The sequence below is a fragment of the Oncorhynchus nerka genome, linkage group LG4, assembly GCF_034236695.1.
Source record: "Oncorhynchus nerka isolate Pitt River linkage group LG4, Oner_Uvic_2.0, whole genome shotgun sequence".
NCBI classification, from domain to species: domain Eukaryota; kingdom Metazoa; phylum Chordata; class Actinopteri; order Salmoniformes; family Salmonidae; genus Oncorhynchus; species Oncorhynchus nerka.
The window spans coordinates 43,064,275-43,084,559 of NC_088399.1; the positions used below are offsets into that span (position 1 = coordinate 43,064,275).

The following is a 20,285-nucleotide window of genomic DNA, read 5'->3' on the forward strand; positions in this document are numbered from 1 at the left end:
GGTCAAATTAAATATACTCTTTGAATGGAATTTTCTTTATTCTACTCACAGCACCTCACACAAGTCCACTAGGGGGTACCATTTCCTCATACTATTCTGAACGAAAGCTGACCTGAGCTCAGTTCCTGCACCTTGTGTCAAAGCGGGACCCAGGTGAAGCCAAGCTTCAGTACCTTGTAGGTCAGAAGAGAAATCTTGGATAAAAGTAAGCTAAACCAAGGTTATGGGTTAGGGGTGTGTTTAAGGCTAGAGTTAGAGTTGAACTGGGATGTGGACTGGAAGCTAGTGTTATTAGGATAAGGCGCCCCATACTAGGCTCGGCTTGCTCCTAGCAGAACCCGGCTAGGCGAAGTGAACCTCTTTGCCTCACATACTTTTTCGATTGAAAAACGATTAAAGTAGCAAAATTACTGTTTGTCCTCTTGAGACCCCGTAGCAACAACATAGCCAGTATACACTTCCTTAAAATATTAAGAATGAATCTAAGATAAATCAAGAAATATGTCATTCATTTGGATGTTTTCGACCGAGGAGGTCTTAGTCGCACAGTTTACCATCTAACTAAGATATTTAGGTATTTCTCAAGTCGTCTCAAAGTTGAATGACAACAAACAATCCCGCCCATAGTTCCCACTCTTACTAGGAGTAGTACTGTTGACCAATCACCGATGAAGGGGCGAGGACTTCGGCTGCCGGACTTCGACTTGCCTTAAGAAAAACATTTGTGCGCGAACAGCCGGGGGGAAAAAACAGCTGAACACCCAAACGAACTAAAACGTTACCAAATGTAATCATCAAAAATGCGCAAACTGCTTCGCTTGGGAAGAATGCGACAGGCTTTATGGTTGTGGATGAGCCTAGGGTTAGATTTGAAACGGGATGTGGACATGAAGCTGGTGGCAAGAACGGATAACAATAACAGATCATAAATAACGGAATGACAACAGCTTATAACAGAAAAGGGAAACAAAACAGTGACTTTTTTTATTTGTCAAAACAACCACAAAATATGACTAAAGCATGATTTCTACAGACGCAGAATAATAGAATGTCCCATCATCATCACATAACATTCTTTCTCAAAAGCATTATCAAAACACATAAACCAACAATAAAAGATCTGTCCTCTGTACATGTCTGCTGTTCTAGTTGAGTTCATTGATTCCTCCGACTGCATAAAGAGGCACAACTGTCTGCTAATTGGCCACTGTCCTGAGATCTCTGCATATGCTGTTGGTTATCACTCACTCTATATTCAACACACACTCTTGTCTACCGAGATGTCCAAGTGCAAATATATGTACAAAACGATTCCCATGACTGCATGTTGATGTCCTCTCAACTCCCACACACTGACAACCCACACAGACACACTTACACAGTGCTGGGAAGTTGTGGATATACAGGCTAACACTGCAGAGTAGTGTGGTTGGCTGCACACACCCTCCAGGAAGACTCAATAGTTCCTATTTGGGGGCACCCAAGGGTGCTGAGTGCTTTCCCTCCATGGCATTGGTGAGTAAGGGGCGTTATGGGGGGGCATCTGGGGGAGAGGCAGAGGAAAGGGTGCTGGGCAGTGTGGAGGAGGAGGAGGATGAGGGCTGGGCCTGCCTGTTTGGGGGGAGGTAGGCTGGGGAGGGGGAACGACCCTTACTCTGCAGGCTGCTGCTGCTCTGCAGGGGGAGCTGGAAGTCCTGGGGGCTCGAGTCAGAGAGGACGACGAGGCGCTGGAGAGGGGCGACCTCGTACCCCCGTACCCCAAAATACCGGTGCTCATCAGGAACTCCCTGGAGCCGTATGCGGGCGGGGTGGGGCCGCGTGACCCTGGGAGGCGCATGCTGTCTGCAGGGAGGCTGCATCTGCTGGGGATGTCGTACAACCCCATGTCTGGGCAGCCGTACAGGGCCTGGGACCTGGCCTGCATCCGCAGCATCCTGTCCCTCTCCTCCATCTCCCGCCGCTCCTGAATGGAGACCATGATGGTCTTGGAGAGGTTGTCATAGCGGACCGGAGAGGCCTCCCGGTGGATCAAGGCTTGCTGGGAGAGGTCCCTGTGCATCAGGGCCTGAGGGGAGAGGTCCCGGGAGGTGAGGGCCTGAGGGGTGAGGTCCCGTAGAGAGGGATCCCTGGGTGAGGTGTCCCTGGGCTGGGGGAGATTGCCTGGTGACCCCCATGAACACAGGGCTGTAGGTGTGTGGAGGGGGCCGCTGCAGCACACTGCCGTCATGTCCCAGGGTCATGAAGTGCGGGTGGTAATGAAGTGGGGGTCCCCCTCGCTGGGCCAGGTAGTGGGCGTCACTTGAGTTCACCAGGCTGTCATAGGAGAGGCTGTTGCGGTTGGACAGGGGGTTGTGAGGGGGGAACAAGCCCGGAGATACCTGATGGGAGATCAGACCCTCTGGGTACAAGACCGGCAGCTTGTTGTGGTGGCGATAGGCGTGTTTGAGGGTGAGGGAGCGGGAGTTGAGGGTGAGAGAGTTGAGCTGGAGTGGAGCGGACATGGGACCGGATGGGACGGCTAGCTGCTGGTCCAATGTGCCCAGGATGAGTTCTGATGACAGGTCATGACGTCTACTGCTGCCCCCTTGCTGCTCTGGTGCCACAGCCACCTAGACACAATCACAACACATAACCGACTGTCAGAGAGCTCTCAGAACACAACACAGCCACAACAGTCTGTTAGAGGGTCGACAGAACACAGAATCACATGGCCAGTCTGTTAGAAAGCTCTCAAAACACAGCACACAACCATGATCTGTGGAAATGGCTCAAAACACAGCACACAACCATGATCTGTGGAAACGGCTCAAAACACAGCACACAACCATGATCTGTGGAAACGGCTCAAAACACAGCACACAACCATGATCTGTGGAAATGGCTCAAAACACAGCACACAACCATGATCTGTGGAAACGGCTCAAAACACAGCACACAACCATGATCTGTGGAAACGGCTCAAAACACAGCACGATAAATCCACAGTGTATCTGAATGGTGTCAATGCTGTGAATGATATGACTGACCTGATGGACAGGTGAGGGGGGTGGTGCCTTAGATGTGGACTGCGGTAATGGCCTGAGCTGCTGCAGGGTCTGTCCAGGGGAAGGGGTCACTGGTTTGGGATGCAAACCACTCTCTGGAATCCAAACACAGATGGAGAAGGAAATCAATATTTAACTAAATGTGAAATATATTACCATAATGTCTGTTGGGATTTGTGACTGAACTAATCCAGAAAGAGGCAGTGACGTGTCTCATTAACATATAATGCAAGTCTGTCCTCAGAATCACCTTAATTAGCCGAAACATTTGCATAAACAGGAATTTGACTTGGTGAAATGGTGCTGCCACAATTAACAGAATATACAGACAAACGATAAACAGGATATACAGACAACAGACGTAGAAGCATAGTTTACACAAATCCATACGCGGTAAGTATTCTACGTACATTGTAAACTAAGAACTGCGAACTTCACTACAAACACTAAACTACATTCTAAATCAGGCTGGCTCAAATATTCAGTAGCTCATCACGAGTGAAACTTGGTTGGAAATCCACAAGTAAACAAACAAAGAAAAACCAACGAAGACACAAGCAGCAACAAAAACCATGGCTGCCTCTCTGTTGAATAATGTGGCCACCAGGGTGCAGTAGGAGAGCAGTGAGTGACAGCTTGTGGGGTTTCTGGACCGTTTTGAGTTTCTTCATGATCATTTGCTCATGTTCTCTATAATATGAGGTGCATAAATACAGGTACTGTCTCGGTGGTTGTCAGATTACTAATGTGACCCGACCTTCAAGTGTTGCTAGGTGTCTTCCTCAGCACTTTGGGATCTGGTTTGGGGGGCAGAGGTGGTGGGGTGTCCAGACGTTGGATGTCTGACTCTTCCATACCGTCAGTGGACGGGCGCTGAGAGTGGAAGAGAAGGCACTACTGTTAAACATATCTGATCTGCTGATGAAGTTAGTTAAATACGGAGGCTTTATGTGAATCTGGGATGTTCCCTTCGGAGGGTATTTTGGGGTGGACAGACTTACTTTATTTTGGTTATCATGACACTGGATGCCGTTATCCTCAACCTTAATAATTGGTATCTGTCTGTCAGTCTCTGGTCTCAGGAATGGAGGAATGATGCGAACTGTTGATTTCTTAATGGGCCTCGCTGTATACCTGGTATGGTCCAAGCAAATAGATAATCTAATGAGCTCCAATACGTTATATTAAACATGATGTTTACATAAAAACGTCAAATGCTTCTTACTTTGGAGAAATGGGACTGCATATGAGATACTCCAAGTTGCCACAGCAACCTTGTGTGAAAGGGTTGACCCCTCCTTGAAACTTCCCAGTGACCTGTGGAAAAGAGGGCAACAATTTCCTCATTAAAGTGAGGACTCGACCGAGGGCGGCCTCATGTATTCCAGAATCCTTTTATCTAGTCGTTTAAAAACATGAGCTACATAGAGGCGTCTGACCTGTTCATTGGTGGTTCGGCCCCTAGACACCAGGTAGAGGTGGAACCCTGTGAGGCCCAGGACAGGAATGAAGAACAGACCTGATACACTCATCACCACCAGGCTAGACACAGCAGTCAAGGAGACTCACGGACTCTCTGTAGGGACCTTTAGAAATGAATGACCATGACCATACTGCACATACTGTATGAACACACACACACACGCACACAGTACACAGAGTTTGTGCAAGGAAGGATACGTGACAGTACAGTGCAGCTTCCATAGGTCTTCCAGATGGTGTAGGATGTAGAGCAGGCCACCGGAGAGCACGCCCACCATGTGCAGCGTGAGTGACAGGAGGAACAGGAAGAAGTAGCGGTAGTTCCGCCTCCCGATACAGTTGTTCACCCAGGGACAGTGGTGGTCAAAGTCCTGCATGCGGTTATGACACGATGAGACACAGCATTAGATACAACATTCAATCCCTCTGAGAATTATGACAACACACTGTAGTAGCCTACATTACATGACTCTGTCCCAACATTGTGCATCCCATGCTACAAACAGTATTCTGGAGTGGTCTAGCTAGCCACATCCACATGGGATTGATCAATCTTGGGACAGTGGAAAGACATTATCAACAGAAGTCAAATATCATCCAAGTGTTGATAGGCACTGAGCTGTCTAAATATACCTCAGTGTAGACACAGAGATTGTCCCAACCATTTCCAAATCTCATCTCTCTCCCCGCTGCGGGGACATTAAGGATCGGGGGAAAGGGATTAACCTGATTAATGTGATCTCTCTCTTCCTCCCCCTCTATCCCTCCATCATCTTCTCCCACCCACCATTACCCTACAGCCACACACACTATTGATCCCTCCTCAGGCCCTTCCTCCTCCCTCCACCATCAACCACTACCCCCCCCCAAGCAGGTCTCACATCCACAACTTCCCCCTATCCACCCCTCCCTCCCGCTCTCCGCCAGCCCTGGCTTGTTCTCCCTTTCCCTCCCTATCCCTCCCTTCCTCTCCCTCCATCCCTCTCCCTCCATCCCTCTCCCTCCATCCCTCTCCCTCCCTCCCTCTCCCTCCATCCCTCTCCTCCATCCATCCCTCTCCCTCCATCCCTCCCACCTCTACACAGTGGTCACAGGCACTGCAGTGGGAGCATCGTGGAGGTCTGTAGAAGTGGCAGGAGGCACACCACTTCATCCGGACCTGGACACCCTTCACGTCCACGTTCTTGTAGAGCGGGGCGCGGAAGTCATCGTCCTTGTCCTCGTCCTCATTAGCTGAAACCCAAACGCACAGCTCGCCATGAACTATAGGTCACCGGCACAACACTGGGCATTGGGTAACACAGGATATTCTTGTTTTTATGTGTCAATGTTTTCTCTTCAAATTTCTTCTCAGGCAGAAAATTAACATTACTAACATAAACCTGGCCTAGTTTATCAATATATTGTCATGGTAATGAAATGGACTAGTATGTTATAACTAGTAGATAATAATTCAATAGAATTGAACAACTGCCTGCCAACCTCCTGTAATGTTTGTCCTGTTTAGTTACACTATAGTGTACAGTAGTGAATAGACCAGTGCAGGTTCTCTGTTCTACCTGATAATTAACTGCACCCACCTGGTGTCCCAGGTCTAAATCAGTCCCTGGTTAGAAGGGAACAATGAACAACTGCAGTGGAACTGGCGTTGAGGTGCAGAGTTGACTTTGATGGCAATAGTGTATAATATAGTAGTTATAGTGTAACTAACCCGTGGGGAGAACACCCGCATCCATAAAGGTTGCCATGGTGAAGTTGGCCAAGACAAAGAAGAAGAGGATGCCACTGCATGGTGGCACGTAGATTGACACAGTCACTGCCAGCCACGGGCACCTGGGACAGAGACAAGAGACCTGAAGCACAGTGGACTCACAATACACACACACACAGTAGTTTTGCAATACACACACATTACAGTCATAGTATAGACGTAGAACATGCACCGTAATATGTCTAGGTTGAATTGGTTGAAAGGGGTATAAATCTCCCTCAGGCTCAAGTGTAGGAATCAATCAAAAGGAATCGTCAAAATGATTTGGTTCCTCGGCAGGGAAATGTAACTACACTCGGCGACACTAAATTCAGATTGATGCCCAACTTCATGGCTTTTTCTGGATATGTCCACAGGGCTTATAGAAACCATCACAACCATCACTGTCATTTATGCAAATGTGGTTCAAACTGGAGAATTTGATTTGGTGAGAGGATGCTATGATTATATCTCCACAGTGTGAGATGAAATAAAGGCTGTGTAATCAGGTTTACTGACGGGGACACAGGGGAAGGCACGGTGGATTATAATGATTAAAGGTCGGCATGAGGAGCCTATACAATATCCAATCATAGTTTTTTATCTGTATAGAATTGAGTCCAAAGCCATGCTGCAGTTTTACAGCAGAACGGGTTTCAGCATTGGACCTCTTACATTATCACAACTGGCATCGTGTCATAATGGCATAATGCTCCTACTTCCTGTCGGTATTTGATGTTTAGGGGCAACAACAGCAGAAGTGTGGTTTACCATTGAAGTGCAGACTGTGTATTAGTGACCATGGCCGTAACAGTGACTGTAACAAGACCGTGATCAGTGTGAAACAGATACTGGGTGGATCCCCACCCCCACCCCACCCCCCACACACACAACCCAAACCTGTCTCCCCACAGTTGCAAAGGTGAAGGGTCAGGAGGTGACGAAGGCAGAACGTATATGTGTGAACCCCAATAGACTGACCGTGACTGTGAACACCGTGAAATTGACAACATTTTGAGTCAAGAGTCTCCTTTCCCCAACTCCAGCCCAGCCCAACCTGGCGCAAGCCCCCCAACCCCCACAGAACAGCCCCAGTAAGGATGAGCGCATGGGGGAGAGTGGCGTAGAGTGGGGGGAGGGTGGTTACCCCCAAAGGAATGCCTGGTAATGCCATGCCAGCTGCAATCTCAATAATCCCAGGATTAGGGACTCTGGATTACAGCCCACTCTGCCAGCCCGCGATGGTGGAATCCTCCCATCAGACGACAAGCACACAGACCCTACAGCCTGCAGCACACAGCACAACACACAGCCCAACAGAACCTATTCCATACCTTTAGGATAAAGGAAACCATACATATTCCATTACCTATACAGCTACAACAGACACGCCTGCCTTTACAGACAAACAGCCTTCCTAGGCAAATACAATACAGTTCTGTACAGTTCTGATCTGTCAGAATAATGCTCCTCTTGAAGGATTTACTTCATTGAAACATTAACACTAAATTGTACTACTGAGTAAATCAGATTAATGAGGGGAACAGAACAGTGGTTCCCCCACAGCTGGAGGAGGGGATTTATATCTTAAGTCCTCTCTGAAGCAAAGTTTCACTAAATGTGTTCATGTTTGAGATGTACTTAAATTGTCATAAGAGAGCTAGATTACATGGATAAGTGCATTATACTGCACCCCTGCACTACCCAGAGTCCACACTGTACTCGTCCCAGTACACTGAATACTGTACTTGTCCCAATACACTGAATACTGTACTTGTCCCAGTACACTGAATACTGTACTAGTCCCGGTACACTGAATACTGTACTAGTCCCGGTACACTGAATACTGTACTTGTCCCAGTACACTGAATACTGTACTAGTCCCGGTACACTGAATACTGTACTAGTCCTGGTACACTGAATACTGTACTTGTCCCAGTACACTGAATACTGTACTTGTCCCAGTACACTGAATACTGTACTTGTCCCAGTACACTGAATACTGTACTAGTCCCGGTACACTGAATACTGCACTTGTCGCAGTACACTGAATACTGTACTTGTCCCAGTACACTGAATACTGTACTTGTCCCAGTACACTGAATACTGCACTTGTCCCAGTACACTGAATACTGTACTTGTCCCAGTACACTGAATACTGCACCTGCATATCTAGCCACTCTACAGTATAAATAGGGGATGTGGATGAAGTTGGTTGATTCAGGGGTAACTGCCAGCGGGACAGCACTAAATATGAGGGACCAAGCCCAGTCAGTCTGCATGGTCTGGAGTAGTGTTCAGCACTAAATATGAGGGACCAAGCCCAGTCAGTCTGCATGGTCTGGAGTAGTGTTCAGCACTAAATATGAGGGACCAAGCCCAGTCAGTCTGCATGGTCTGGAGTAGTGTTCAGCACTAAATATGAGGGACCAAGCCCAGTCAGTCTGCATGGTCTGGAGTAGTGTTCAGCACTAAATATGAGGGACCAAGCCCAGTCAGTCTGCATGGTCTGGAGTAGTGTTCAGCACTAAATATGAGGGACCAAGCCCAGTCAGTCTGCATGGTCTGGAGTAGTATTCAGCACTAAATATGAGGGACCAAGCCCAGTCAGTCTGCATGGTCTGGAGTAGTGTTCAGCACTAAATATGAGGGACCAAGCCCAGTCAGTCTGCATGGTCTGGAGTAGTGTTCATGTATCTGCACAATACTTTCATCATCCTCCTCTACCAGCAAGGCCAATGGGTGGTGGGGAAAACAAGGAGACAAAAAGGCAATTAGGAATAGGTATACTGTCACTGATTATCTTTTCAAAACTCATTATTTAGATGGTCAAATCCTCTTCCCCCTCACCCATCTGTCAAATAATGGATCTATCACAAGAAAAAAATTAGTCAAAATGAGCACAATATGGAAGATAATGATATTGCGTTCAAAATAAGCAGAAATCAGTCAAACTCATTTGGGCTGAGTGCGGAGCGTAGAGGACACACCAGATAAGGTGGAGCGCTCTAGAAGAGGGTCGATCCGTGACTGCCTGATTTCTTATCAACGGGATTATTTCTGTGGATGCCATTGCATGAGCGGCCTTGCCGTCCGGCCCATCATTGGTTTGTGACCATCTGGAGCACAGCACAGGGAGAGTTCATTATGCTGCAGTGTGGCGATGCAGGCAGACAAGCCCCTGCCTTGCGCCTAATGAAACAGACAGCAGAGCCGTATTAAATCATCCAGAAGGGTAAGCTGCTGTTGAGGCTGTCCAATCTGCACACTGCCCTGCCTGAGTAAAGCACAGTAGTGGGCAGGCTAGTCATCACTACCAGTGTCTATCACATCGACAGCAAGCAGCAAGCACAGAAGAGCATTAGAGAGGCTCACAACTACACTCTCAGGGGGAAAAAAAGGGTTCCAAAAGGGTTATTCGGCAGTCCCCATAGGAGAACCCTTTGAAGAACCTTCTGTGGGAAGGGTTCTTCATGGAACCCTAAAGGGTTCTACCTGGAACCCGAAAAAGGGTTCTTCAAAGGGTTCTCCTATGGGGACAGCCGAAGGGCCATCTTAGGTTCCAGTGTATGGCTCCTAGAAACATCTCATGGATAGAAAATATGAGTGTTAGAAATGCTGAATGAAATGCGATCATAAGCCCTTAGGAATGTAATGACTTGTCTTCAGCTTCAGCAAACACTGAATGAACACATAACACTGTTATAACAGGGCTTGAATATCAGCTATGTATGTCTACTTAAAGGAGACATATGTGTACATATTACATCATTGTATCCAGGGATCGATGCGTATGCGGGCATAAAATAAACCGTTTGTTTGGGGAGGAGTGTTATTCTATAAATATCTGACCCACTATGGGTGTGTATCACATCTGACATCCTCCCCTCTGCACATGGTTGCATAATTAACTCAGGAAGGAAGTAAAAGGTCAAAAAGGCTTCTCCTTTACAGAATTGTGTAGCATCTCAGCTACATCAAATCTTGACATTAGCCGGGGGAAATTGTTACGAGGAAACACCCTTGAAAGAATCTTTGCTTGTAATGGTTCAATTTCGTAATGTTTCCACTGCTGGTCTTTGCATGTCTTTTGTGAATTGTCCACAGTAACAGTACTTAGAGAGAACAACGTAACACAAACACACTCTGAAGGCTGAGATGACCGTTTCCGTTTTAGCTCAGCAACGCGGCTGTTTATCAGGTGAAGGATGACCAAAGGTTCCTACTTTCAGTGGTCCCTCCCCTTGCCAACTTCACAGGAGGGGTTTTTGTCTTGATATTGAAAAGTGTCCTAAATCTTGCAGAGACCAGTTTGTCAGTTTGTCTGTGAGTCGTGTACTTTGATACATCAGAGTAACTGCTGGAGCTTTACTCTCCGTACTAACAGACTGGGGTTGCATTTGGGCACTTTATTTTGACACGCACATACTCTAAGTAACAACCTGAGAGACCACGAGGTCTGACTGACATTCACTTTGGACTCCCTGCAGCAGCATATAGCACCAAGGACGAATCAAGGTCCCTTTCCCTCAGAAGGACCCAGGTAGGGTTGCATTTGGTCGAGATAACGACAGAATCTGGCATCTGTCCATCACTGCTTTTAAAGAAACACAGACATCGTCCCTGCTGACAGAGCAGACAGGCAGACAGACACAGACAGACAGTCCTTCTCTGAGTAAAAGGCTGTCTAACAGTGATGTAAGGCCTACATATGATGTAACGGCAAAATATTGTCCCTACAGATTCCATTTCTTCTGCTACTGCCAACGTGAAAGGGCAAACAAACGAGCATGTGTGATTGGGCTGGAACGCTCTGTTTCAACATGACCTTATCTTTGAAGAATGGCTGTCCATGGAATAGAAACCTCCGACATAGTCTATTTTATCATCGTGAAACATCTCTCAGTGGGAACGTTTTCGGGAATGTTCTTTATGTCTCTTGTTGGCGATCTTCAGACAAACCTGCAATAACAGCCACTTGTCCTGGAGCAGTAGAGCTCTAGAGGTTTGTTCTATTGAAGTGTGGATGTTCTCTTTACAAATGCAGATACGAGTCTATTGATCATTGATGGAAACGGACCACTCACCCTCATTATATAATACTAGGGACAGACTGCTGCCTCTGCCTGGCCGCCAACGTCATGCTACCCACATACAGCAGCATCCATCATCTGATGGCAAAAACCAACACAGAATTTCAGGGATTATCGGAAGTTGTGAAAACTTTTTTTATTTTTATACTTGGGGACAAAAATATTTTGTTACATTTATTTAAGCAAAAAAAATACTGTTTGTTTTTGGAATTTTCTAAATATTTATAATATTATTCATGCATGTCAGCTCTGTGCCAGGAAATGCCCTTGTCCAGAACAAAGGATCCCAATTTCAAACTCCCCCCAAAAGTGTTTACAACTTTTAAAACGGGCTAAAATGAATATTCACTGACAAAGGATCTCATGTAGTTTCTTGCAATAGCCCTCTCTGACTTTAAGGAATATGTTTCTCAAAACTGTGATTCCTAAAAAAATTGTCCAGAGCATTGGTCAACTCTGTCAGATTTGTTCAAAATCGTAAATTAATTTTTCAAAATGTGTAGGGTCAGCTATAGGAAGCCTATTACTTCGCCACTATGGCCTATTTATTGCCTTAACTCCCTTATCTTACCTCTCATTTACACTCATTGTATATAGACTTTTTGTTTTCTTTTGTTCTACTGTATTATTGACTGTATGTTTTGTTTATTCCATGTGTAACTCTGTGTTGTTGTATGTGTCGAATTGTTATGCTTTATCTTGGCCAGGTCGCAGTTGCAAATGAGAATTTGTTCTCAACTAGCCTACCTGGTTAAATAAATGTGAAATAAAATAAAATAAATAAAAAATTAACATAGAATATGACTTTTGGTTCAAATATGTTCATTTTAATTAGGTTATAACAACTGAAGAAAAACAACATTGCTATGCAGTATAGCACTTGAATAAAGAAGAAAAATTAGCAATTTGTCAACCCCGTAAAACATCAACTCAGTCAGATTTTTGTCTAACGTCTGATAGAAGGGTTGGGCCAATTGCAAACACTGATGGCCACTAGATTATCACCAATTGACGCATCGATGTACCGCTCCATAACACAGATGTCGGGGTGTTCTTTTAGTTCTGATCGCAACCAACACTTTTCAAGATGATTTCAGCCTCTTATCATCAGAACATTTTAATCTAGCTATTTGAGCAAAGTAAGGGCGATTTATCTATTTGACAATCATTCAGTACGACTGAAATAAAGTATGTTCTTGTTTAGCACGGCAAATTGACTGTGGAAATTTACCGAACATTGTTGTATGATTGGAAAACTAATGTTGAAGCCTACTTATTGTTTTAGTCATTCCAATTTATGTAATCCATTAAATACAACTGCCTTTGAAAAAAAATGTGTCTGATATGGTCATTTCTTATCAAGATCGAGGGTAAAATATCCCTGGACTGCCCATACTGTGTGACTAAATCAAGTAAATCGTGATTGAGTTATATAATGTATCTTTTTTTAATCAAATGAAAATATAGTTTACAGCCTAAATGTATTTTGAATGGCATATACTATGTTGGCATTTAATGTGAAACGTTTTGATGAAATATAGGCCTTCTAATACTACTACTTCTATACTGAACAAACATGTAAACCCAGCATATAACAATTTCAATGATTTTACAGAGTTACAGTTCATATAAGGAAATCAGTCAATTCAAATAAATAAATGGGGCTTAATCTATGGACTTCACATGACTGGGAATACAGATATGCATCTGTTCATCACATATACCTTTTTTAAAAAGTAGGGGCGTGGGTCAGAAAACCAGTCAGTATCTGGTGTGACCACCATTTTCCTCATGCAGCGCGACACATTTCCTTCTCATAGAGTTGATCAGACTGTTGATTGTGGCCTGTGGAAAATTGTCCCACTTCTCTTCAATGGCTGTGCGAATTTGCTAGATATTGGCGGGAACTGGAACACGCTGTCGTACAAGTCGATCCAAACAGGCTCAATGGGTGACATGTCTGGTGAGTATGCAGGCCATGGAAGAACTGGGGCATTTTCAGCTTCAAGGAATTGTGTACAGATCCTTGCGACATGGGGCCGTGGAAGAACTAGGACATTTACAGATTCCAGGAATTGTGTACAGATCCTTGCGACATGGGGCCGTGGAAGAACTAGGACATTTACAGATTCCAGGAATTGTGTACAGATCCTTGCGACATGGGACCGTGCATTATCATGCTGAAACATGAGGTGATGCCGGTGGATGAATGGCACGAACATTGGCCTCAGGATCTCGTCACGGTATCTCTGTGCATTCAAATTGCCATCGATAAAATGCAATTGTGTTTGTTGTCCATAGCTTATGCCTGCCTATACCATAACCCCACCGCCACCATGGAAAACTCTGTTCACAACGTTGACATCAGCAAACCGCAAGCTCACAGAATGCCATACGGTTGTGAGGCCGGTTGGATGTCCTGCCAAATTCTCTAAAACGATGTTGGAGGTGGTTTATGATAGATCAATTAAGATTACAATCTCTGGCAACAGCTCTGGTGGACATTCATGCAGTCAGCATGCCAACTGTATGCTGCCTCAAGTCTTGAGACATGTCTGGTATTGTGTTGTGTGACAAATCTGCACATTTTAGAGTGGCCTTTTATTCTCCCCAGCACAAGGTGCACCTGTGTCATGATCATGCTGTTTAATCAGCTTCTAGATATGCCACACCTGTCAAGTCGATGGATTATCTTGGAAAAGGAGAAATGCTGACTAACAGGGATGTAAACAAATTTGTGCACAAAATTTGAGAGAAATCAACTTTTTTTTGCCTATGAACAATTTCTGGGATCTTTTATTTCAGCTCATGAAACATGGGACGTTTTTATATAAATTCTGCCTGTTGGTTGCAATCAAGCCATTGTGTTTTTGTTGGGGATTGTCAAATGTATCATCCATATTTTAAGTAATGTTTGTATTTACATACTCTGTTTTGAGTATCTGTTGTCACCTTGGGCAGTTGCTTGTCAACTCTTCACTGATTGCTAATCATTGTCCTGAAATATATGCTTCAACTATTGAACACTTTGCTGTGCTAGGGAAAAAAAAGCATAATGTTTGCTTTATAAACATTGTTTTAAGTTCTTAATCTACAAAAACATGCCAAAATGCTAACGAAATTAGCCCTGGAGCATTATACAGTGTTCTAAAACAAAACAAAATATTTGAATAAGCTAATGTTAGAATGAAACAATCAAGGCCTTTAAACACTTGTTGTACAATAAATATAAAAATGAAATGCCTTTTATGGTGTCTGATGGAGTTGACATAAATCTAGTTAGGTGCACTTTTATGAAAACATGTTTTCATTAGGAGGTTGTTCCTTTACATGGTATGATAGCTGATACTTTGGTTTAAAATATACGTATTTCAAATGTTGTTATTATGAAGAAAAATATTTGTGACAAATGTTTATTGTCTCATCTTTTAAGAATTCCTGATTTTACAATCCCAATTAAAAACATACCCAGAATCAGTCAACAACAGCGGGGCCGCCAAGATAATAACGCAATAAACAAGCCTACGTGAAGAGATGCAATTCAACTTCAACAGCAGCAGCCACATCAGCAGCCAAGAGTTGCAGTAAAATGGAATGAATTTACTTTTTTTTTTACACATTCACTTATCAGATGATTCATTGTATTGTATTTCCCATAAAGAATTCTAGAATTCCTCATTCCAAACAGCATGTGAATTGGGGGTATGCAGAAGGCATGGCCATGTCAGTTCTTATATTCAGTTGTTATATTCACTGTTGACACTTTCAGATACAAGATACATATAACAGTTCAATGACATGAAAATGACTGAAAACTGTGACTCTTCCATGCTAAAGATTCAGATCCTTCCCTACAGAGCCATAGAGGATTACACATCTCTCTTAAGCCCAGTGTCCATAAGCTCCTTGTCTTTGAACAGCAGGGAGTAAAAGAATAGGGAGGATGTCAGTATGAAATCACTCTTTCCAGACTCTCTCACAAATCATTGGATAACCCCCAGCCAAGTCCGTGGCTTTAGTCCAAATCAACCCAGTCAGTACAGTATAGTACATTTACAACTCAATCCACTGTGGCCCACTTTCTCTTTCCTCACATCAATGCATAATCACGTCACTGAGGATATATCGTTCTAAAATATTTCAGTTAATCAGAAGTGCATGAACTCTAGTACACTTATGCCAAGTTCCCACCTGAGAATTACCCCAGTGTTTTACCCAGAAGGCTCAGACTTTTCTCTTTCCATCTCCACAGACCGGCACCGGTATCACACTGGACCATGGCCTCAGGGAACATGCTTTGATTTTAGGGCCAAGGCCAGGTCCTTTTCAGCTACCATTTACATAACAGTAAGTGTGAGCATAAGTTAACATCTTTCTATAGTTAACACCTCCTCATCGAGCGACTGTCTTGATGATGCAGAGGTTGTTGATTCTGCCCTTTACAAGTCATCGATAGTTTACTCCTCCCTGCTCGCCCCGAGTCTTCAGTCAGCCCTTGTTCCACAGATGTGGGAATCAAGAGGCATCGATCAGAAGATCGGGATCCTAATCGGAAACTTCTCATCTGCTAGAGGATCCACTTGAAAAATTGCTGGTAAACCAACAGATGTGGAAACTGGGACATATTTGTCTACAGGGGTCTGTATAGAAGTACTGTTCAAATCAAATCAAACTTTATTAGTCACATGCGCCGAACACAACACGTGTAGACCTTACAGTGAAATGCTTACTTACGAGCCCTTAACCAATAACGCAGTTAAGAAAAATACCTACAAAAAATAAGATATAAATGTAACAAATAATTAAAGAGCAGTAAAATAACAATAGCGAGGCTATATACAGGAGGGTACCGATACAGAGTCAATGTGCGGGGGCACCGGTTAGTCGAGGTAACTGAGGTAGAGTTATTAAAGTGATAATAACAGAGATTAGCAGCAGCGTAAAAAGGGGGGGATGCAAATACTCTGGGAAGCCATTTGATTAGATGTTCAGGAGTCTTATGGCTTGGGGGTAAAAGCTGTTTAGAAGCCTCTTGGACCTAAACTTAGCGCTCCGGTACCACTTTCCGTGTGGTAGCAGAGAAAACAGTCAATGACTAGGGTGGCTGGAGTCACTGACAATTTTTAAGGCCTTCCTCTGACACCGCCTGGTATAGAGGTCCTGGATGGTAGGAAGCTTGGCCCCGGTGATGTACTGGGCCATACGTACTACCCTCTGTAGTGCCTTGCTGTCAGAGGCTGAGCAGTTGCCATACCAGGCAGTGATGCAACCTGTCAGGATGCTCTCGATGGTGCAGCTGTAGAACCTTTTGAGGATCTGAGGACCCATGCCAAATATTTTCAGTCTCCTGAGGGGGAATAGGTTTTGTCGTGCCCTTTTGACGACTGTCTTGGTGTGCTCGGACCATGTTAGTTTGTTGGTGATGTGGACGCCAAGGAACTTGACGCTCTCAACCTACTCCACTACAGCTCAGTCGATGACAATGGGGGCGTGCTCAGTCCTCCTTTTCCTGTAGTCCACAATCATCTCCTTTGTCTTGATCACGTTGGGGGAGAGGTTGTTGTCCTTGCACGAGTGAACAGGGAGTACAGGAGGGGACTGAGCATGCACTCCTGAGGGCCCCTCGTGTTGAGGATCAGCATGGCACATGTGTTGTTACCTACCCTTACCACCTAGGGGCGGCCTGTCAGGAAGTCCAGGATCCAGTTGCACACCATAGTGCCCTCAAAGCTTAGTGATGAGTTTTGAGGGCACTATGGTGTTGAACGCTGAGCTGTAGTCAATGAATAGCATTCTCACATAGGTGTTCCTTTTGTCCAGGTGTGAAAGGGCAGTGTGGAGTGCAATAGAGATTGCCTCATCTGTGGATCTATTGGGGCGGGATGCAAATCGGAGTGGGTCTAAGGTTTCTGGGATAATTGTGTTGATGTGAGCCATGACCAGCCTTTCAAAGCATTTCATTCCTACAGACGTGAGTGCTACAGGTCAGTAGTCATTTAGGCAGGTTACCTTAGTGTTCTTGGGCACAGGGACTATGGTGGTCTTGAAATATGTTGGTTTTACAGACTCAGACAGGGACTGGCAAGTGAAGACACTTCAGCGCATGCTCGGAGTACACGTCCTGGTCACACAGTCGTCCGGAACAGCTGATGCTCTCATGCATGCTTCATTGTTACTTGCCTCGAAGCGAGCATAGAAGTTATTTAGCTCGTCTGGTAGGCTCGTGTCACTGGGCAGCTCACGGCTGTGCTTCCCTTTGTAGTGGTATGGTAGTACAGTGGGACTATTGACCCAGGCGCTATTAGCAATCTAGGGGATGATGTTGAAAATGTTGTTGTTGGTATCCCAACAACACGGTAGTGATTCTCACATGACTAAAATGTCGTTTTGAGAACACAAGTACGATTCGGGAACCTGTGGGAACCTGTGTTGCTTTAGCCGACCCAGTCTGATTTCTAACTGACTCCTGACTCTAAGCTCTAAGCATCATTGCCTTCTGGAAGAAGATAAAGGGATTTAGGAACACATGTTCACATACACTCAGAGGTGTGGTTGTGTTCATTATATTTTGAGTCACAATCAAATATAATATAATGACGTTTCCGGATTAGGACACAGTTATATCAACCACTGCACCACATTAATCATCCGAACATTTGAGTTTAGCCTAACAAGAAAATCAGCCTTAGACATAGGCCTAATAGTTAAATAGCCTCTTAACTCACATAGTCCCCATACCAAATTCATATAGCCTACAGTAGCTTATATTAAGAGGATCAACATGATATTAGGCAATGACATGTAAATACTAATAGACAGCTTTGGGTACAGTATTGTTGAACTGTTTAATGAATAGTATAGCATGTTGATATGTAATTAAAACTACACCAGAATTTCACAAAAGGGACTTTTTTCAACAACAAATATGTGTCATATTTCACTTCTGTCAGATTGAACGGCAAAAAAACACTGTTCTAAATTCAGAATGTGAAGTTTGCCTAAACATGTTTATGGGTCGTTCTTGAATTACAGTGGAACTTGGACATGGCATTTTGGACAAAATGTACTTCATTTTTCTTTATTTTATTTGGGTACATCTTCCCATTCTAAATCAACTAATATGGTAGCTTAACGATCTTAAAAAGTGTGTACCTTTATGACAATGTTGTGACATCTGTAGGAGTAGTAACACCAATGAAGGTAACACCAATGAGACATTTGAGGTAAATTAAGATGGTCTGAAATGGAGGCCACAATGCTCAAATCTAAGTTAATCAAACCTGTACTAAAGTGATATGATTAATCATTTTTCTCACAATGATATTTCCCTTCATTTAAATGGACTAACCCCAAGTCGGGGTCGGGCAGGTAGCCTAGTGGTAAGAACGTTAGGCCAAACAACCGAAAGGTTGCTAGATTGAATCCCGAGCTGACGAGGTAAAAAATCTGTCGTTCTGCCCCCGAACAAGGCAGTTAACCCACTGTTCCTAGGCCCGTCGTTTGTTCTTAACTGCCTAGTTAAATTAAAAAGTGACACTTTGGATTTTGACACCGAATGAATTGACTGAATCCTCAAATGTATGACATATTTAAAGGGTGTGATTAGCTAATAATTTCCTTTAATATAGACCACTCCCTGAAAAAGAGTTTGCCACTGGAGAGAATGCTCAAGGCTCTTGTAGATCTTTGTAATGAGTTATTTTCAAGGTGGTAACCCCAGTGACATAAAACAGAGGCTCACACATCATACCGGTAAAATAATAGGTATTTTAATAGCCTTCTTTGTTTTGATTAATCTATACAATATATGACATACTTTTGTTCACTTTCTAGCATTCAAATTCCAAAAAACATGTCACTAGAACTCCACTACTGTGACAAGCCTGCTCCTAAGTGCTTTAAACAATGCATCAACATAGAGGGTTGCAGTATGAAGGATTTTAATTATGTTTTATCATTTATAAACAGTTCAATATAAACCAAAACGTGTATTATTTGTGTTTATTTGTCATTTTCAAGTGTGTTTCATGGTTGCAAAGGCAAGGGACTCAAATGCCAAATCAATTAAAAAACGACCCTTATTCTACACAGTGTGTGAGCGAAAGGACCTATTTTATCGTAACCTTTCCCTAGAGACAACTTTACCGTTTGGAGCAATTGTGCATGCCCATTGGATCTGATATGCCCATTGGCCTATATACAGTATATGCAATTCAAATATGTGGACTTGGCCTAGGCCTACTTTAGATATGGAATATAATAGTTTCGAAAAGGTAGGCTACTTTCGTGTCTGGTGTCAAACTACATTTTCAAAAGGAGGCATATCGTCAACTTACGTAAAGACAAAGAATAAAGTGGTGGACCCGACGAGGAGGACTGCAGCGGTGGACACTGGAATAAACGCGCTGGCTTTAATTCTTTCACTGCCGCTGGTGGGCATTCTGTACTTTCCACAAACATCAGCAGTTTATTCCAGCGAAACGATTACACCGAGATACAATACATGATCCATGATACGACGTATTCCCACTATGTTCTGTCCTGGGTCTCCATGGATCAAATGCAACAAATCCATGGTCAAAAAGTCCAACGAGCTGTGCCCGTCTTGGAAATCCCACCGTACAGACTGGGCCCGACCAACCACCAACTCAGCGAAGCGGCTCTTGATTTGATAGGTGGGGCTATCGCCGGGGAAAGGTAGCTTTGGGACACAACATCGGGAGTCTGTCTATTGGTTGGACTCGGTTTAAAGGAGGACTTACGTGAACTACACTATAGCAGAATAGACTCAAATGTGGTGTATGTTTTCAGTGCTAAATATTATTTTTACAATTGAAAAAAAACGTATTTCATGTCATAGTCATACTCTTGATTACAAATGTTATTTGCTTCAACATGGAAATGGATCTGTCATTA

The 20,285-nt window shown here is 44.1% G+C and overlaps 1 pseudogene; it reads right to left on the reverse strand.

Moving 5' to 3' along the window:
• Nucleotides 1–948: 948 nt before the first annotated feature.
• Nucleotides 949–20,049, reverse strand: LOC115125548 (palmitoyltransferase ZDHHC8B-like; annotated as a pseudogene).
• Between the last annotated feature and the right edge of the window lie 236 nt (nt 20,050–20,285).